Below are 20,739 nucleotides of genomic sequence, written 5' to 3'. Positions count from 1 at the left end.
GGAGTCGGTGCTCAGTTAACGGTTGCTGAGCTGAATTAACACGGAAAAATCACTCAGGGCAGGGTCTCTTGCTCGAGGTGCGGATGAATGATTCATGGGGGTGGTTCTTTGCATTCTTTACCTTGTAGTCACGTCGGGCCGAGCATCCAGCCGGTGGGGCACATACCTGTGGAGTTGGAACGCAACTCCGCCGCCCGCAGCTGGCTCAGGGGAAAAGCCCGCAGGGGGTAAGTTTACTCCACCCGCCCGGAACCCGGCCGCAGGGGGCGGGCCTCGAGGGGAACTCGGCCCGCTGGCCCGCCCCCTCCTCGGCGCGGCGGAAGCTCCGCCCCCAGCCGCGCGCTCGCGCAGGCGGCGCGTGCCCGGCCCCCGCCCTGCGCCCTCGCGCCCCCGCGCCCTCGCGCCCTCGCACCGGGGGCGGGCTCGCTGCGCGTGCCGGGCGGGGAAGCGGCGCGAGCCGGGTGCCTGAGAACGTTCGCCGCGCGGGCGGCTCCGGGGCCTGAGCGGGTGCCGCCACCGCCTCAGCCTCTGAGGCCGGGCCGGCGGAGGCGGAGGAGGCGGAGGACGCTGCGGCCGCCGGAGAGCTTTTCGACGCCCCCAGCTCCGGCCGGGAAGTGAGTACGGTGGGGGTTTGTGGCGGCCGCCGCAGGCTGCGGGAGAGGAGCGCGGTGCCAGAGCCTCGCGCCCGCGAGAAGCGGGAAGGAGCCCGCGCAGCGCCCTCACCTCGGGAGCCTGCGGGGGTGCAGGGCCGGGAGCGGCGGAGACGGCGCGCGGGGAGCCGGGGCCGCTGCACAGCGCGCGCTGTGAGGGGAGACGGCGCCGCGCGCCCGGACCTGGAGGGGCGAGCGCGGGGGATGGAGCGGAGCTCCGGGCCGCCGCCGCCGGGCTCTGAGCCCCGGGCCGCTGAGGGGGCTCCGGGGTCCCGAGCGCGCTGTGGCCGCAGGGCGCGGAGCCGGGTTGCGGGCGCAGGGCTGATGCTGCCCGTGCCCGGCTTGCAGGGAGGAGGCTCTGCCTTAGGTGTTTAAGGGGGCGAAGGAGGCAGGTCCTGGCAGAGGGCAGGTGAGGCAGGCAGGCCCTGGCAGAGGGAAGGGAATTTATTTCACATCACCTCAAAACACTATTTCCCGAGGCACCTATCAGTGAACCTGTGCACCGAGGTCACCCGTTAAAGGAAGGTGTCCTGAGAGGAGGAAGGATGCAGCTAACGAATGCTTGCCGTTAAATTACTGTGTCAGGCCTTGGGATTAGGGAGACCTTCCAGCAGCCTCAGCAAACGTTTATTGGTTAGGTACCTTGGGTAGAGAACCGTGGTCAGCACTGGGGCCGCAAAATTGTGTAAAACACAACCATCATTTGCTATTTAAGTGCTGGCAATTTGGTTGTAAAGGTATGCGTATGAAGTACAAAGCAACATTGAATTTTGTCTCATTCACTTTAGGTCTCTTTTCCCCAATATTGGGAAATTGGAGCCATAAAATTGCTTGCTTTGAGAATTAAAGCAGGAGGGTCAAAGAAGCTTGTGGGAGGTACTTGGGAGAGTTTTGAAGGAACTTCTGCGTAACATTTAAAGAGAGAGAAGGGAAATGGAAATTGGAAAGAGAAAAGAAGTTACCTTTCTTCCCAAGTAGAATGAAGCTCCATGACTATGAACTGCTAAATTCTCAGTGACAAGAACAGTGCTTAACCCACAGCAGGCACTAAATACCTACGTATTGCCTGAATGAAGGTTTTGCTCTATGCTCTATTTTACACAGAGCACTATTGATAAATCTGGTGTTAGGGATGGCTGAATGGACTTCCCTTGTTCCTCAGGTTCTCTCTCTCTCTTTCTCTCTCTTTTTTTTTTTTTTTTTTTTTTTTTTTTTTTTTTTGCCGTGTGAGGTAACCCAGGTTCTTAGGTCTGGGCATTTAAAGTGATGGCTAAGGTGATGGAGTTGTCATATCTTGTGGTCATGCTGCCACTTTCACATCTTTATTGCATGTTGGCTGCCAGGAGCTTATTCCTTGGGCCGTTGCTTCAAATCATCCCGTTCTGGCCCTTTTCTATCACTTGAGGAAGGAGAGTACTTTTGTCTAGAAAACACTTTTTCATTTTTATCTTGGTTCTTGGATCTTAGATCTGTCATAAGAGGATGTATCTCTGCTCTTCTGTAAGGGCTGGGATTCTGCCTTTTTTGTGCCTTAGTTGGATTTCTGGACTCTCGAGCTCCAGGCTGCTGTTTCAGTTGCCTGGGTTGCAGTGCCTGTTGGGTTACTTTGTCTGCCAAATTAAAACTTGACCTTTTATGAGTTCTGTGAGAATTTTTATCGTACATAAGTGGAATTACTTTTGAAGGGGGTTGTGTAGTCAAGGTAGTGTTGGCAAGGCTTTTGAATGTCCACTATGTGTGCGAGACAAAATTTCTACTTAGTTAAGAAATCAGATTTAAAACCAATAGAATGCCAAGTTACCACTTGTTTTATATCTTTAGTATAAATCTCTCAGGACCTACATTTCCTTGTATAAAAATAAAATATTAATTCAAATTTGGCATTGTATAGTAAGCCTTGAAGAACTAAGTTAATTTCTCTTTAGTTTTATGACTGTGTACTTAAGAGTGCAACCAGCAGGTGTCTACTAGTTCTTATTTTGGGATGCCTAGGTCCTGTAATTTTGGATGCCTTGTTCTAGGTTTTCTCAGTGATATTGTATTTTATTTATTTATATATTTAATTTACATTTATTTCGAAATCAACTTTACTGATGTCTGCACAGATGTCCTGTGCAGAGCTGGTCTAGTAGGGTTATGTCTGATAAACCCACTGTAAGTTGAAAGTATGGTAAGTTGAAAATGCATTTACTACACCCAATCTACCGAACATCATAGCTTAGGCTAGCCTACCTTAAACATTCTCAGAACACTTACATTAGCCTACAGTTGGGCAAAACCATCTACCACTATGCCTATTTTATAATAAAGTGTTGAATGTCTCATGTAATTTATTGAATACCGTACTGAAAGTGAAAAACAGAATGGTTGTAAGTATCTCGGTTGTTTACTCTTGTGACTGACCAGGAGCTGTGGCTCATTGCCGCTGCCCAGCATCACGGGAGGGTATCATACTGCATATTGCTAGCCAGGGAAAGGATCAAAATTCAGATTTGCAGTACAGTTTCTACTGAATGTGTATTGCTTTCGCACCATCTAAAGTCAAACCATTGTAAGTTGGGGACTGTCTGTACTTTGTAACCACTATCCCAATCAAGATATAGAAATTTACATCACCGTAGAAACTCCCTCATGCTGGTTTGCAGTAAATACTCTCATCACCTCTCATTTTATTTATTTCTAGTTATACAAGTATCAAGGCTGTGGCATCTAGTGCAGGAAGCATACTGCCCAATTTTAGGGGATGCCATTCACATCGGAATGCCTGTGAATGGCAGCTCCTGGAGTTGTATTGTGCAGTCTGGGGCTGTGTACTGCAGCTCTGCAAATGGCTCATGAATGCACACTCTCTTATTAAATGCTCAAACAGTACAGACAGAATACAAGGCCCCTTGACCCACTCCCTTCTCCACCAAAACGGCAGTTATCAGTTTGTTGTGATCCTTCCAGACCTTTCTGTAAGCATTTTCATCTATATATAGGGTTTCCTCCAATGCCCACATTAATGACATACATGATACTGTAGACATTGGTCTGCAACTTTTTCCTAACAGAATGTCTGAGATCTTTCCATGATGGAACATAAAGATCTACCTGGTTCTTCTTGACTACTACACAATACCATACATAGTATATATTGTACTGTAGTTTATTTAATCCTCTCCTCATTAATGACCATTAAAGCTGTTTGCCATTTCACCATTGCTGCAGTGAATGAAAAGTAGAATTGCTGGGTCAAAGTGGTGCATGCTTTAAATTAATTGATGGAGGTTTAACCATGTTGCCACTTGTGGGTCTGGTTCATTTATTTTTAAAAGCTGAGTAGTGTTCAGTTGTAGACTTAAATCACTGTTTATGTATCCTTCACTAACTGTGGGACAGTTAGGTTACTTTGGATACTAATTCATTGCTGGATTTATGTGTTGCCAAAGCATCCTGCCAGTCTGAGGCTTGCCTTTTCCTTTTGTTAACAATGTCTTTAGTTGTATACAAGTTTTACATTTTAATGTTATATTTATGGAAAATTTTACACTAAATTAACTATTGGTTTCTGTCTGGTTTAAGTAAATTTTCTCTACCCCAGGGTATGAATTCTGTATATCTGTATTTTCTTCTAAAATTAAAAAAGAAGTTTTGCTTTCTGTGTGGAATTTCTATATGGTGAAATGAAGTGATATATGTATTTTTCAATTTGGAAAAGCAGTTTTTCAGCACTTTTCCTCATTTCTTTTATTGTGGCAAAATATACACAACATAAAATTTACTATTATAACCATTTTTAATTGTACAGTTCTGTGGCATTAAGTACATTTACATTGTTGTATAAACATCACTATCCATTTCCAGAACATTTTTATCTTTCTCAACTGAAACTCTGTATCCATTAAACACTGATTCCCCATTCTTTTCTCCCTCCAGCCCCTGGCAACCACCATTCTGCTTTCTGCCTCTGTGAAGTTGACTACTCTCAGCACCTCCTATAAGTGGAATCATACAGTATTTGTCCTTTTGTGTCTGGCTTATTTCATTTAGCATAATGTCTTCAGAGTTCATCTATATTGTAACATGTGTCAGGATTTCCTTTTTTTTTTTTTTTGACCCCGCCTCGAGGCTTGTGGAATCTTAGTTCCCTGACTAGGGATTGAACCCAGGCGCTTGGCATTGAAAACGCCAAGTCCTAACCACTGGACCTCCAGGGAATTCCCAGGATTTCCTTATTTTTTAAGGCTGAATACTATTCTGTTGTATGCATACATTATGTTTGCTTATTCATTCATCCATCAATGGACACTTGGGTTGCTTCTGTCTTTTGGCTATTGTGAATAATGCCGCTATGAACATGGGTGTGCAAATATCTGTTCAAATCCCTGCTTTCAACTCTTTTGTGTATATACCCAGAAGTGGAACTGTCCATGATACTAAAAAAAATTGTGTACATAACTGAATATGACCAAAATGGGTGGATAGTACAGAGAGTTCCTATAAACCCCCTCTTCTTCAGGGGCACTTTCCCATTATTAACATTTTGCATTAGTGTGGTACATTTGTTACAACTGATGAATATATATTGATACGTTATTATTAACTTAAGTTCATGGTTTATATTAGGCTTCTGCTCTTTGTGTTGTACAGTTCTATGGGTTTTGACAAATGCAAAATGTTATCACATGACATTTCATGTAATGTCATTGCAGTATCATGCAGAATAATTTTGTTGCTCTAAAATCCCCTGTATTCCACCCATTCATTCCCCCCTCCCTCCTGCTGAGCTCCTGATAACAACTGATCATTTTACTGTGTCTATAGTTTTTGGTTTTTTAAAACAAATTTATTTATTTTATTTTTGGCTGCATTGGGTCTTTGTTGCTGCGCGCTGGCTTTTCTCTAGTTGTGGCAAGCGGGGGCTACACTTGGTGGTGGTGCGCGGGCTTCTCATTGCGGTGGCTTCTCTTGTTGCGGAGCACGGGCTCTAGGCGCGTGGGCTTCAGTAGTTGTGGCCCGTGGGCTCAGTAGTTGTGGCTCGCAGGCTCTAGAGCGCTGGCTCAGTAGTTGTGGCGCATGGGCTTAGTTGCTCCGCGGCATGTGGAATCTTCCTGAACCAGGGCTCAAACCTGTGCCCCCTGCATTGGCAGGTGGGTTCTTAACCACTGTGCCACCAGGGAAGCCTTGTGTCTATAGTTTTGCCTTTTCCAGAATGTCATATGGTTTGGATTATGCAGTATTCTAGGCTTTCAGACTGGTCTCTTTCACTTAGCATTATGCCTTTACGTTTCCTCTGTGTCTTTTCTTGGCTTGATAGCTCATTTCTTTTTATTGCTGAATAATATTTCATCGTATGAAAGTACCACAGTTTGTTTATCCATTCATCTATTGAAGGACATCTTGGATACTTCCAGTTTTTGGCAGTTATGAGTAAGCTTCTATAAATATTCATGTGCAGGTTTTTGTGTGGACATACGTTTTCAGCTTTCTTGGGTAAATACCTAGGAGCGTGATTGCAGGATCGTATGGTAAAGGTATCTTTAGCTTTGTAAGAAACTGCCTGTCCAATTTTGCGTTCCTAATAATTTTAAAATTGTATATCCTAGCACCCTAAATGTACTTAAAAAAAAAATCTTAGACTGTTCTGTAAAATTCAACCGCATCTGGTATGAATTTATATTCTAATTGTTGCTTTTGTTGGCTGTCTTTCTTAGCATTATACTTCTTTATATGTTTTTTTTTTTTTTTTGGCGGTACGCGGGCCTCTCACTGTTGTGGCCTCTCCCGTTGCGGAGCACAGGCTCCGGACGCGCAGGCTCAGTGGCCATGGCTCACGGGCCCAGCCGCTCCGCGGCATGTGGGATCTTCCCGGACTGGGGCACGAACCCGTGTCCCCTGCATCGGCAGGCGGACTCTCAACCACTGGGCCACCAGGGAAGCCCTCTTTATATGTTTTGAAGTTTTGATTTACAGACTTATTTGAGGGTGAGTACTTTTGCTTTTGTTTCTCTTACTTCTGTGCTCACCCTTCTCTGTGTGGTGATATTTCAGGTGCTTCCACTGATTGACTGGACTCTAGTCAAGAAGTCAGATATGATAATGGTCAGGGTCGTGCTCTTTGAGGTAATTGGGGCTATTTTAGATCCACTCACAGAGTGTGTGAATGTCTTGGTTCATTTCCTGGTCATGAGGCTGTGTTTTTATCTTCTCACTTTTCAGAGCCCAGAGCACCACATAAACCATAGTTCTAGGCAGAGACTGACAGCAGTACTTTTTCACTTCCTTTCAGCTCTAGCCTCATCCTTGGCTTTAAGCAGTGAATCTGGCTCAGATGTCTCCTGTTTCTCCACCTCCTTCATTCTGTGTCACTGTTGCCCTGAAGGAAGTATACACCTGCTTCTAGACTCAGAGTCCAGCACCTGTAGCTTCAGTCCTGCTCACAGTTTTGTGTATCTTCTGTTTCTGATCCAAGTGAAGGGTTGTCTTGTTTTTGAGCCTTTTTAGTAACTTAAAAAATATATTTAAACATATCTATTGCTATGTATTTGGAGCAGAGGGGATGCATCGAAGTGTTTACTTATTGGGCTGCTTTGACTAGAAGACTTAATTGACCAGGCTTTTTTCTAAACTTGATACCACTTATCTTGTTTTCTGTGTTATTGCAATGCCTAGACCCTCCAGTGCAAAAGTTGAATAGCAGTGATGATAATGGGCATTTTAGTCTTTTTCCTGAATGGGAATGCTCCCAGTCTTTCACTGTTAGATATGATACTTACTAAAGGTTTCTGGTAGGTGTCTTTTGTCAATTTAAGAAAGTTTCCTTCTATTCTTGGTTTATATATTTACTGGGTGTTGAATTTTATTGCTTTTTGGCATTTGTTGAAATTATCATTGATTTCTCTTTAATGTGAGTAGGACAGACCTTTCTGAGTTGCAGATAACTGAGAGAAACAGATATATTGTATTTGATTTACTTGTTAATACATTTTTAACAACCAAAAATGAACTTTTAAAGAAAACACATTTTGATCTTGAATTTTTGTATATTAACAATATTATGTATAAGCTATAGATTATAATGTTATATATATATGCTATATATTATGGCATTTCAGCAATAATCAGGTTGGACCAAATATTTCTGTAACTAAGCTTCACTATAATCAAATAGTGTACAGTAAAAAAAAAAAATTTTGGGGGGCGGGAGTAACTTTAGGGACTCTATAAGGACTTTTTCAGTCCCTAACCATTCAAGCTTCTTTTCTTCCTGGCTTCTTTTTCTAGACGCTTTACTCCCTCCTTTTAATTTTTATCTCTGCTTGCTCTGTCTCCTCTTGCCAGAGAGAGACTTTCTTCTGCAAGTAATAACAACTGTTATTTAGTGTGAGGCTACTGTATTCAAGAGATTTTCATAGATAATGTCTACACTGTAATCTTTACCACTGTGGAAGCTAGGTATGGTATCTCCAGTGTTTGGGTGAAGAAATTGAGCTCAGAGAAGTTAGAACTTGTTTAGGGCCACACAGCCAATCAGTGACAGGAGTGATATTTGAACCAGGTCCAACTTCAAAGCCCATATTCTTTCTACATGCTCTCTCTAAACAAGACTTTTATGTTCCAAGTTCAACTTGGGTTTTGTTTTTTTGGCTTACCCTCATGATTCCTGAGTGTGGTGATCTGACCGCTTTGTGTCTCCAATATGATTTGTGTGAAAATTTTCCTTTAGTCAGGTACTTCATTGCTTTTTACCGGTGTGACGTTTTACATGTTCTTGAGCAGTTTCTTAAAATGACTAAACCTTTTTTAACTGCACAAACAAAAATAGAATAAATAGTGTCATGGTTAAGCATGTGGGCTCCGGAGTAAACTATGTTGCTTGGACCTTGAGTTTATTTTCCTTTAACTTTTTAAATATTGTGAAATATTGGCCCTCAAAAAGGTATAGAGAATAAAAATTGTGAATACCTGTGTACACACCACTTAACTTAAGACACTAGGCTCCTTTTAAAGTTAACCCCTACTGCTTCCCAGTTGTATTCTCCTCCCCTTCTGAGGGAACCACTATTCTGCATTTGATGCTTTTCATTCTTGTACATATTTTCATACTTTTATTACATATGTAAGTAGCCCTAAAATGTATATTGTTTTGCATTTAAAAAACCCTTTATATTAACAGTATTAATTATATCTTTTTATAACTTTATTTTTTTTTTCTCTCAGTATTGTGAGACTTATCCATATGGATATATGTAGCTCTAGTGCATTTATTTTCTTCACTGAATAGGATTCTGGTATTGGGCTATATCACAGTTTTATGTTTTCCTGTGGATTGGCAATTAGTGTGTTCTGATTTTATTTGTTACGACAAATAATGCTGCTATGAGTATTCTTGTCACGTCTCTTTGTGTACACATGCATGTCTTTTAGAATGTGTACTAGGAATAAACTACTGGTATGTGTGCCAGTAGTATGTGTCCTTGGGCACACGGCATTTCTAGCTCTTTTACCGCCTTTCAATTTTGTTAAAACCCTTTCTCTATTCCAGATTTTTTTTTTTTTTTTTTGGCTGCGTTGGGTCTTTGTTGCTGCGCGCGGGCTTTCTCTAGTTGCGGTGAGCAGGGGCTGCTCTTCGTTGCGGTGCGCGGGCTTCTCGTTGCGGTGGCATCTCTTGTTGCGGAGCACGGGCTCTAGGCGCGTGAGCTTCAGTAGTTGTGGCACACGGTCTCAGTATTTGTGGCTCGTGGGCTCTAGAGCACAGGCTCAGCAGTTGTGGCGCACGACCGTAGTTGCTCCGCGGCATGTGGGATCCTCCCGGACCAGGGCTCGAACCCGTGTCCCCTGCGTTGGCAGGCAGATTCTTAACCACTGCATCACCAGGGAAGTCCCTCTATTCCAGATTTAAAATGTTGTAAATGATTGATAAAAAAGTATTTTCTCTTCTTCCAGGTCTATATTTTTATACTTTTAAATAAATCAGAAAAACTGTAAATTAAGAAAAAAGAGTCTTGCCAATAGAATTCTAGTCTAGGCATCATTCAAGAGGGTAGTTACATAATAATATCAATAATAATAATAATAATAATAATAATAATAATGGCAGCTAACATTTATTAGGCTCTTATTTTGTGCCAGGCATTGTGCTAAATGCTTTACGTAATTTATTTAACAGTTACCACAGGGGATTCCTGGTTAGGACTATGTGCTTCCACTGCAGGGGGCCTGGGTTTGATCCCTGGTTGGGGAACTAAGATCCCGCAAGCTGCCAGTCGTGGCCAAAAAATCGAAAACACCAGTTACCACAGCCCTGGGAGGTTATATTTGCTATTCAGAGCTCTGTAGTAATGGAGTGCAGTCACTGAATATTTTTTATTGGAACCTAGAGAACTTTTTCAGATTTGTAAAATCAAACAAACAAACCAAAAAACCCAGTCTCTAGGGCTTTACCAACGTTTACTTTCACTGGCTTTTTTTTTTTTTTTTTTTTTTTTTTCTTAATCTGAAAGAGAAGAGAAAAGAAAAGAAGTATTAGGGGAAGGATAGTTGAGAATTTTCCTGAAATAAGCAAGGAAGTTAGTTCTCTTATAGGGAAGTTTGATTAGTTCCAGTTAAGAACTTGTTAGTGACAAGCACAGTGATCTCTGACTTCTTAATTTAAGGAGCATCCAGAGAAAAACTGACAGGAGTTTTGCTGGCAGAAAAGGAACTTACACAAGAAGTTTTGATACCTAGATGCTTTGAAGTAACTGAGAGCTGGAAGTTAAGACATTAACAAAAAGATTCAAGGGAAGTGAGGGATACTTAACACTTAGGTGTAGTATAGAGACTTTCTGGAAACATTTCTAGAGCCTGCTTTCTTTCCTTTAGTCTTTACTGTGGGATTTACTTAATTTATACCTGCAGACTTAGTCTAGCTCTGGAACACATTGCTTCCCTGACAGGGCTAATGAGGGTCCAGACGTTTTGCTGCACTAGCCTCCTGACCCTGTTTAACTGTGACCTAAGGTCTGCACAGCACCAGGGCTTGGGGACCTGTATTCTTTCCTCAGTCCTGGAGTCCTCGTGTTTGCCTTGGAGGGGGTGATGTGGCACAGTGGAAAGAGAATAGGCTTTATTGTCAGATTGGTTGCCTACTCCACGAATTACTAGCTTTGGAATGTTAGGCCGAGTTAACTAACCACTTAGGCTCTAAATTTCCTCATCTGATTCTGCCATTCACATTCCTTATTTGCTCCTCAAGCCTAGCACAGTCTCATCTTTTCATTCTAGTTTTTTTTAAGAGTAATGGTTTCCAAAGTGGGAGGCGTGCAAAATGATCTTCTAGGCAGGGTATAACAAGAAAAAAATGGGCAATTAACTTTACTAATATTTAAATCATAGTGTGTCACTTTACTCCGTCTGTATGTCTGATGATATACATCAGGTACAGAAAGTGAGGTAACCTGAAGGGAGGATCATGGGCACACCACAACCTGGAGGGGCCGACAGTGTGAACCTCCTTATTTGTTTGCTTACATTCTATTTGGACATATTACAGTTAACCTCTACCTGGTTTAGGGGTCTTTCAGATTATATTATCTGATTTGCATGAAATGAAGCTTGCTGAATGAATAGACAAAGGGCTTAAAAAGATTCCTGCAAAGAATCTGCGGATTGAAGTTTCAGATTCAACTGAAGACTGAAGTGCTAATGCAAGGACACATGAACAGCAGGAAACAAGCGGAGCTGGTACTTCTATTTATATTATGAGCTTGTTTTCAGTGAAATGCAAAGTACAAAACAATAATGGTCTAAGCAGATTGAAAAGGAGAATCACTAAAAAAACCCCTTAACATTGTTAAAAATACTATTTGATGTATGGGTTTATATATACCATTGAGTGTATTGTGCCTTAAGGTATTTGCTTAATGATAGTATGAGGCTAATATGGTCAGTTGAGATATTTTAAAACGAAGTATTCTGAATATGAAGACAAACTTACTGAGCTTTTTTCAGTGATGATTATAGCTGTGTGCTAATTAATATCTTTTTTTTTTTTTGCCTGCGTCGGGTCTTGGTTGCGGCATGCGGGCTCTTCGTTGTGGCGTGCAGATTTCTCTGTAGTTGTGGCTCAAGGGTTTCTCTCTAGTTGTGGCACGCGGGCTCCAGAGCGTGTGGGCTCTGTAGTTTGCGGCACTTGGGCTCTAGGTGAGGCGCACGGGCTTAGTTTCCTCGTGGCATGTGGGATCTTAGTTCCCCGACCAGGGATCAAACCCACGCCCCCTGCATTGGAAGGTGGATTCTTTACCACTGGACTACCAGAGAGGTCCCTGATTAATGTCTTAAATTTTTATTAACTTAATGATATATTTTTGGAAGTTTCTTTGGAGATTTCTTACTTCAGGAGTAAAAGACAAAAAGCCATAAACTTTTCTTCTTCCTGTTTTAGTAAAACTGACTGAAATAATACATAGACAAAAATAACAATTTTAGTTTGGTGACAAACTAAAAATCCATCCTTTGTTAGCAGATACTCTCGGGATACTTGTAGAGACATTGCTGAGGCTTTGAAATAATAAATATTGTACCAAATTATGGAGTTTGTGAGCGTTTCTGTATATTTCGATAAAAGTTCAGAGGTTATGGTTTTTGGTGTAGTCCATTTTAATAATAAAATGTATGGAGACCTGCCTCTTTAACCCTCCAGACCACTAAAGGAAAGGTTTACCAGAGAATATACTCTAATGACTTAAAATTTTATTATGAAATAGGGCATATAAAGCATAAAGAATAATACAGTGTACCCAGAACCCAGCCTAATAAATAAATCATAGCTAATAGAGTTGGTATTCCTCTGCAGTCACATTATTCTTCTTCCATCTCCAGAGGACTTTGCTTTTCTGAATTTAGTGATGCATGTTTTATGTGCACTTGTAAAGAATTTGTATTTTGTCATTATTGGGTGGGTTGTTCCACAAATGTCAATTAGATCTAGTTGGCTGATGGTGAAGTTGAGTCCTTCCATATTCATCTTGACTTTCTACGTGTATTGATCATAGAAGAGTGTTGAAGTCTCCAAGTGTAAGTGGATTTGTCTCTTTCTCCTTTCAGTTCTATCAATTTTTGCTTATTTTAAAGCACTGTGGTTAGGTACAGAGACATTTAAGATTATGTCTTATTAAAGAATTCTGTATGTTACAGGCCCAACAATACAATTTTATAGGTATTGTTTTATCTATATTGTATTAAAAAGCAATTGTTTTTAAGTCAGTTCTGAGAATAAAGGAGAAGAAATATGTAATTGTACTGTCTTTAAAAAAGTGAACTTTACTTTTTTAGAACAGTTTTAGATTTACTGAAAAATTGAACAATAATAGTTTCTATATGTATCCTACACCCTGTTCCCTCTGTTATTAGCATCTTACATTAGTATGGTTCATTTCTTGCAGTTAATGAACCAGTGATGATACATTATTATTAACTAAAATCCATACTTTCTTCAGATTTCCTTCAGTGTTTACCTAATGGCCTTTTTCTGTTCCAGAATCCCATCTAGGATACCACATTACATTTAATTGTCATCTCCTTAGACTTCTGTTGGGTTTGTCAGTTTCTTGGCTTTTTCTGGTCAAGTTTTTGATGAAACTTGACACTTTTGAGGAGTATTGGTCAGGTATTTTGTAAATTTTCCCTCAATTGAGATTTGCCTGATGTTTTCCTCATGATTAGACTGGGTTTATGGGTTTTGGGGAGGAAGACCACAGAGGTAAAATGCCATTTTCATCACATCGTGTCAAGGGTCCATGCTGTCAACAAAATTTATCACTGTTGTTGTACTTGATCACCTAGCTGAGGTAGTGTTTATCAGGTTTCTCCACTGTCAAGTTATTTCCCCCTCCCCCTTCACCTCTTTGGAAGGAAGTCACTGTGTGCAGCTCACACTTAAGGAGGGAGGAGTTATGTTCCACCTTCTTCAGGGCAGAGTCTCCATGTAAATTATTTGGAATTTTTCTGTACAGGATATTTGTCGATTCTTCATTCTCATGTATCAGTATCAACTTAAGGATATTTAATACTACTTTCTTTTGTTGCTGAAATTTTTCCAACTTTGGCCATTGGGAGCTCTTTCAATTAGCCTCTGTGTCCCTTTGATATACCCCTATCATATGGTTTTTTTCCTCCCAGGACTTCTTTACTTTCTATACTACAAGATGATCCAGGCTCATTGTGTATATTTCTTGCCTCAGGCTTTTCTCGGAGGAGCCCTAGTTCCTTTTATTGAAGAATGGTATTATAAACAAAAATTTGGCCACTAAATGTGCTGATTGCTTTGGGATACTTTTGTTTCTAGGCCCTCTCAGCTGACAGAGCAAGGACATGTATATGTGTATACTAATGCGTATACACATACCTACAAATGCTTTTATATGTAACTATCCATATATCTATATTGAGTTAACCATGAATGTATACTGATGTCTCCAATTGTAATCCATTCCATTACCACCTGGATCATTATAGCTTCTCACCTTGCTTATCTGTAACCTCACACTTCACCATCTGCCATCTGTTTACTTAATTGTTCAGTTATGCATACATGCATAGCAGTATTAGACTTCTTGGCCCATAACCTGTGGGAAACCAGAGTACAGTACTTATATATATTTTATTTTGCCTTTAGTTTTAACAGACTCTGTTCACTTCCAGAGTTACTTAGGTTACTATACTTTCCCCCCACCCTGTTCAGTGAGGTTGTTTCATATATTTGTAATGAAGTTAGATTGTTTTGTTAATTCTCCATTTCACTCTGGGGTTCTCTGACTTCCTAAAGGATTAAAAAAAATTTTTTTTTACATACATTAAGGTTCACTCTGTGTTGTAATTTTCTTTTGGTTTTCACAAATGTATAGTGTCAGTGTCCACCATTACAGTATCATACGGAAGTTTTATCACCCTAAAAATTCCCCTGTGCCTCACCTATTCATTCCTCTTCCCTTCTTCCCAAATCTCTGGCAACCACTGATCATTTTACCATTTGTATTGTTTTGTTTTTTCTAGAAGGTCATAAAATTGGAATCATATAGTGTGTAGCCTTTTCAGACTGGCTTTTTTCACTTAGCAATACGCATTTAAGCTTCAAGTTTTTTCATGGCTTGATAGCTTATTTATTACTGCTGAACAATATTCCATTTATGAAAGTAGTAGTTTGTTTATCTATTCACCTATTGAAGGGCATCTTGGTTACTTTCAGTATTTGGCAGTTGTGAATAAAGCTGATATAAACATTTGGGTGCAAGTTTTGTGTGAATATACATTTTCCACTTAGTTGGTTAAATACCTAGTGCAATTACTGAATTGTATGGTAGGACTATGATTAGTTTTGTAAGAGACTGCAGAACCGTTTTCCAGCCAGGCTGTCTGTGCATTCCCACTAGCAATGGGTGAGAGTTCCTGTTGCTCTACATTCTTGTCATCATTTGCTATTGATAGTTTTTTGGATTTTAGCCATTCTAATAGGTGTATAGTGGTATCTTGTTGTTTTACTTTGTAATTTCCTAATAACAAATGCAGTTGAACCTCTTTTCATATGCTTACCATCCGTATAATTTCTTTGGTAAGGTATCTGTTCAGATCTTTTGATCATTAAATTTATTTATTTTATTTATTTTTTAGCTGAGTTGACTCTTCGTTGCTGCGCACGGGTTTTCTCTAGTTGCGGCTAGCGGGGGCTGCTCTTCATTGGGGTGCACGGGCTTCTCATTGTGGTGGCTTCTCTTGTTGCGGAGCATGGGCTCTAGGTGCGTGGGCTTCAGTAGTTGTGGCACTCAGGCTGAGTAGTTGTGGCTCGCGGGCTCTAGAGCACAGTCTCAATAGTTGTGGCGCTCTGGCTTAGTTGCTCCGCGGCATGTGGGATCTTCCCGCACCAGGGCTCAAACCCGTGTCCCCTGCATTGGCAGACGGATTCTTAACCACTGCACCACCAGGGAAGCCCTGATCATTTTTAAATTGGGCTGTTTTCTTATTGTTGAGTTTTAAGAGTTCGTTTCATAATTTGAATACAAGTTCTTCATCAGATATGTGTTTTGAAAATATTTCTTTCACTCTGGGGCTTGTCTTTTCATTCTGTTCATAGTATCTTTTGCAGAGCAGTTAATTTTGATAAGTTGCAGCTTATCAATTTTTCCTTTCAAGGATCGTGCATTTTTTCAGTTTGGCCTTGGGCTTAGGTCATTAAATAATCTTTTCTAGGAACCTAACAGTTTCAGCTCCTTTCATATGGAAGAAACTGCTTACATTCTCATAGCTAGGACTCTCGTCTTCTTTCATTTTGTAGACTAAAGCTGTACTCTGGTTCTTCTTCGTTTTTTAAATTTTACTTTAAAGATGTTTATTGTTGCATTGTTCACAGTAGTAGATAGTTGGAAATAATTGTCAACAGTCAAGGCTTGGATGAATGATCGTGATAAAATTCCATTCTGTCATTCAAAATTGTGGTTTTGAAGAGTATTCAGTGACATGGAAACGTGTTCAAATATATTGTTAAAGTTTTCCCCCAGCTTTTTTGAGCTATAATGACAAATAAAATTGTATATGTTTAAAGTGTACAACATAATTTGATAAATGTATGCGTTGTGCAGTGATTACTGCAATTAAGTTAATTAGCTCATTCTTTTTTGTGTGTGGTGGTGGTGGTTTAAGATCTACTCTCTTAGCAAATTTCAAATATACAGTAGAGTATTATCAACTACAGTCACCATGCTGTGCATTTGATCCCCAGGATTTATTCATGTTGTAACTGAAAGTTTGTATGCTTTGTATTTCCCCGTTTCTCCCACCCCCCAGCCCCTGGCAGCTACCAATCTACTGTGCTTCTATGATGAGTTTGACTTTTTTTGGTATTATTAGATTCCACATATGAGTGAGATTACATAGTATTTGTCTTTTCTCTGTCTGGCTTATTTCACTTTGTGTTCTGATTTTTTTTTTTTTTTTTTTTTGCTGTATGCGGTGCCTCTCACTGCTGTGGCCTCTCCCGTTGCGGAGCACAGGCTCCGGACACGCAGGCTCAGCGGCCATGGCTCACGGACCCAGCCACTTCACGGCATGTGGGATCTTCCCGGACCGGGGCACGAACCCGTGTCCGCTGCATTGGCAGGCGGACTCTCAACCACTGCTCCACCAGGGAAGCCCTGATTTTTTTTAATGGGGTGGAATGAAGCCCCTAAGTAGGGTGATCAGGATCCTGTGAAGATCAAACACGCTTGAATAAATGTACCGAGTAGATTTCACAGGATGAACCACAGGAAGGAGGGGTTGTAGAGTCCTGAGATCACCGCGTCAGAGAATTTTATTTGTGCATTCATGTGGACAAAGATTTTTGGCAGTTGAAATGGGAAAAAAGGGTGGATGTGAGAGTGATTATGAGGAAGGAAATGGCAGTGTTTGAAATCAGAGTTAGTATGTGAAGTGAATGATAAGGAGGTGTTGGTTACTTCTAGATTATGAGGCTCAGAAAAGGCAAAGTGCCAGGAGTCCAAGTGGAAGGAAGAAGAGAGATGTGTTTACATTCATGTAACTGTTGATCTTTAAAGTTATATCAGGAAGACAAGGACGTAATCAGGTGTGGTGGTAGGGTTAGATCTTTGTTGAGTGTGGACTGTTAAAATCGTAATTACAGGGCTTCCCTGGTGGCGCAGTGGTTGAAAGTCCGCCTGCCGATGCAGGGGACACGGGTTCGTGCCCCGGTCCGGGAAGATCCCACATGCCGCGGAGTGGCTGGACCTGTGAGCCATGGCCGCTGAGCCTGTGTATCCGGAGCCTGCGCTCCGCAACGGGAGAGGCCACGGCAGTGAGAGGCCCGAGTACCGCAAACAAACAAACAAACAAATCATAATTACAAAGATGGAGGTATTAGTATCCATGGAGCACTGGGATGGAGTCATGCTAAGGCCTGGGGAAATCATTTATAGTAATGTTAATTTATGTGTACCCAATACATTTGGATTTTATGAAATTTGACTCTTAGACAAGGATTTGCGTGCAAGTATTTTGTTTTGGAGGTTATCGCTGCAAATATCAGCAGGGGACCGGGAGGTGAGACAGGGAAGGGAAGTTAGCAGATAAAGGTTTTGTTATCAAGCAAGTTACCACTGTGGGTGACAGAAGCTTATTCCCACTGGGGAACTCTAGGAGCCTGTGTAAAATATGTCCTCAGATTTATACCCTTTTAGGGGGCAAGGTAGGTAGAGTATATACCAACTAAATCAATCATTGATTAAGACTGTTTCTAGGGAGTGGTAAATTTATAGCATTTCAGGCCTGTCATGCAAGGAACAAAATGGACTTCAGAGGTCAGAGAAAGCCTGGTTTCTCTGTTTAAACAAACAAACACACAAACAAACAGAAAATGCAGATGCTGTCAATCAGTATAGAAGGATTCAGTAAAGGCCAGGAGATACGGGGAAGGGGAGCACCCTATTAACTGTTTCCTTAATACTTGCTCTGCAGTTCCAGCATCTCCAGTTCATTTTCTCTAGGCCACCAAAACCCGCATGCCCAGCTTAAATGAGCCAGTCTAGTGGCCTATTAGGACTGGCACGAGGTGTCCTTTTCAGAACATTAAATCCTGGGTCATGGGATGAGTACCGCCATTTCAACAAACTGTCTTACTTTACACTTGGCTCAAGTTCAGCACTCTCAAGGTCCATTCCCAAGTATGTTCTTCCAGTTCCTGTTAGCGCATATCGTCAGGTCCAGCAGCTGTTTTGATGAATCAGCCCTTTTCCATCCAAAGCAGGGACAGTACCTTCCCTTTCTGATGATGTAAGACTTGACCCTAGTTATTAGCGTAGAAGCAGTGAGGGAGGTAGAAACAGATCCTGAGGAGGGTCAGCATCTTTCTAGGCATGCATCTCAGATGAGAACTTGGCATACTCTTTAGGCAGAGGAGACTGCCCTTGTAGCAAGAGCAGAGAGCCACTTCTTCAGGCCTATAGGGTTCAGGGGAATCTTGGCTGGACTATGAATTCAGTCTTCTTTGTTAAGCTGCCTACTTTCGTAAACAGAATTTGAGCCTGATTTTTAGCACAATCTGCTCTCAAGTTGTGGGAGCTGAGGGTTCCTTAAAAAGTGCTGCCATGGAGGTCTCTGGCTCTCATAGCATGCTCTGAGCTGGTACTTGGCTGATTTAAGCCTTGACATTTTCTTTCTTCTGTGCATCCGTCCTACTTAACAAAAGCTCAACCATTTAATTGTCTTTAAAATTCCCAGTTCTCCTATCTCTCAAATGCTAAAGCTATTGCATAAGCCAATTATCTTCTCCTATCTGTGTCCCTTACTAGCTCCACCACTTCATGAGTCTTAGTAGTATCCATGCAGCAGCACACCAGGGGTTCTCACCAAGCTGCTTACTACCAGCACTGGGATCCTTGTCATCTGTTGGCGAGTGATCCACTTACAGAATTCATCTTGAAGGTCTGTTTTAAAGGATCAAATCTGTCTTACTTTGGGTTACCCTAGAAGCAAACGCTCTATAAGGACTCAAGTGCAAATTTAAAAAAAAAAATTTTTTTTTTTTAGATCCTAGGAAATACTGGTAGAAGAGTGGAGAAGTAAGACAGAGAAGAAAGTAGCTAATAAAGGATTTCTTATCAGGCACCATGGGAAAGCCAGACGTGTAGTAATGCAATGTTAATTACTATTGCTTTAGGTTGGGTTGGCATGCTTTTACTTAAAGGACCAGATGGTAATCATTTTAGACGTTGCATGCCAGATGCTCTCTGTTGAAAACACTCGACTCTGCCATTGTAGTATGAGAGCATCCTTAGACAATACATAAATGAATAGGTTTGGCTGTGTTCCAGTAAAACTTTATTTGCAAAAACAGGTGGCAGACCAGATCTGGTCCAGGTACTATAGTTTCTCTAGCTTGCTGACGCCTGCTTTACGTGTTCTCTTGCTTCCAGTTCCACAGTAATCACCACATGCAGATGTGGGCTCTGAAGTGGCATCGGCAGTACTTGTAGTTTCGTGGTCATCCAGATGATCTAAAATATGTTTATATTAATTTTTTAAAAGATTAATCTGGAAATAAAGACAAAATTAAAAAACTGTAATGAAGAACTTAGGGATCTCCAGGAATTCATAATTCTACCTTGAGAAAAAGTGATTTAAAGAAATAGCAAAAGTAGAAGAAGTATATAATAAATGATATGTATTATAAAGGACATTATGATTCTCTGTTTTAATTCGTGTTTAGCATTTAAAATTTGTATTACCCAGTGGGAGACCAAGTCTGGGGACAGGGAGGAGGCTTTTGAATATCTTTGTTTCATTGTAATTATAGGCTCCTGGTACCAACTCTTGTTTTTTTCTCTAGGACCTAGATTTCATTAGATGTTTGCTGTTTCTGGTTGCTTTTTCTTTGGCTTACTTTCTTTCTATTTAAAACTGTTTCCTCTTGGGGGCAAATTGTTAGGTAACCATCATGTACATTGAAGCCTATTTGGTAACATTTCAGTGACCTAGGAAAGGGATAGTTTTTTGTTTGTTTGTTTGTTTGTTTGTTTTGCGGTACTCGGGCCTCTCACTGTTGTGGCCTCTCCCGTTGGGGAGCACAGGCTCCGGACGCGCAGGCTCAATGGTCATGGCTCACGGGCCCAGCCGCTCCGCTGCATGTGCGATCCTCCCGGACCCGGGCATGAACCCGTGTCCCCTGCATCGGCAGGCAGACTCTCAACCACTGCGCCACCAGGGAAGCCTGGAAAGGGATAGTTTTAATGATCAAAATATTAATTGCAGAATGGTAAGGAATATATTTACATTTTAAATTTTCTTTAGGATATATTTATAACTAAACTTTCAGCAGGCACTTTGCTTTAATAGATACGTAATTTGTGTAGTTACCATTTAATTCGTGATTCTAACGTATTTGACTGTGTTATGTAAATCACTCCATGATTTACAGCAGTTTAATCTTCTTAGGGATATTTAGCTTATGCTATTTGTCTAGATATTTTTTTCTTCATAGAGTAAGGCGAAGTTTGGCTGAGATGTCACAGATTTTGCATCAGTAGGGTCCATGCAATGGGCTATTGTGTTCTAGCTTTTTAAGCATAGGGATTTGAAAATA

General features: G+C 41.2%; 1 protein-coding gene across 6 annotated transcripts in view; it reads left to right on the top strand.

Annotated features, from left to right (window-relative positions):
• Positions 1–447: 447 nt before the first annotated feature.
• The window catches only part of DTNB (dystrobrevin beta), a 245,239-nt gene continuing 224,947 nt past the window's right edge, over positions 448–20,739 (top strand). For all 6 annotated transcript variants that reach the window (XM_060117915.1, XM_060117913.1, XM_060117914.1 and 3 more), the window contains exon 1: positions 448–614. The gene's annotated coding sequence lies outside the window, so the exon portion shown is untranslated. The remainder of the gene's footprint in view (positions 615–20,739) is intronic.

The sequence above is a fragment of the Mesoplodon densirostris genome, chromosome 14, assembly GCF_025265405.1.
Source record: "Mesoplodon densirostris isolate mMesDen1 chromosome 14, mMesDen1 primary haplotype, whole genome shotgun sequence".
NCBI classification, from domain to species: Eukaryota; Metazoa; Chordata; class Mammalia; order Artiodactyla; family Ziphiidae; genus Mesoplodon; species Mesoplodon densirostris.
Note: the sequence above shows the minus strand (reverse complement) of the source record. Positions and strands in the feature narration are given on the sequence as shown.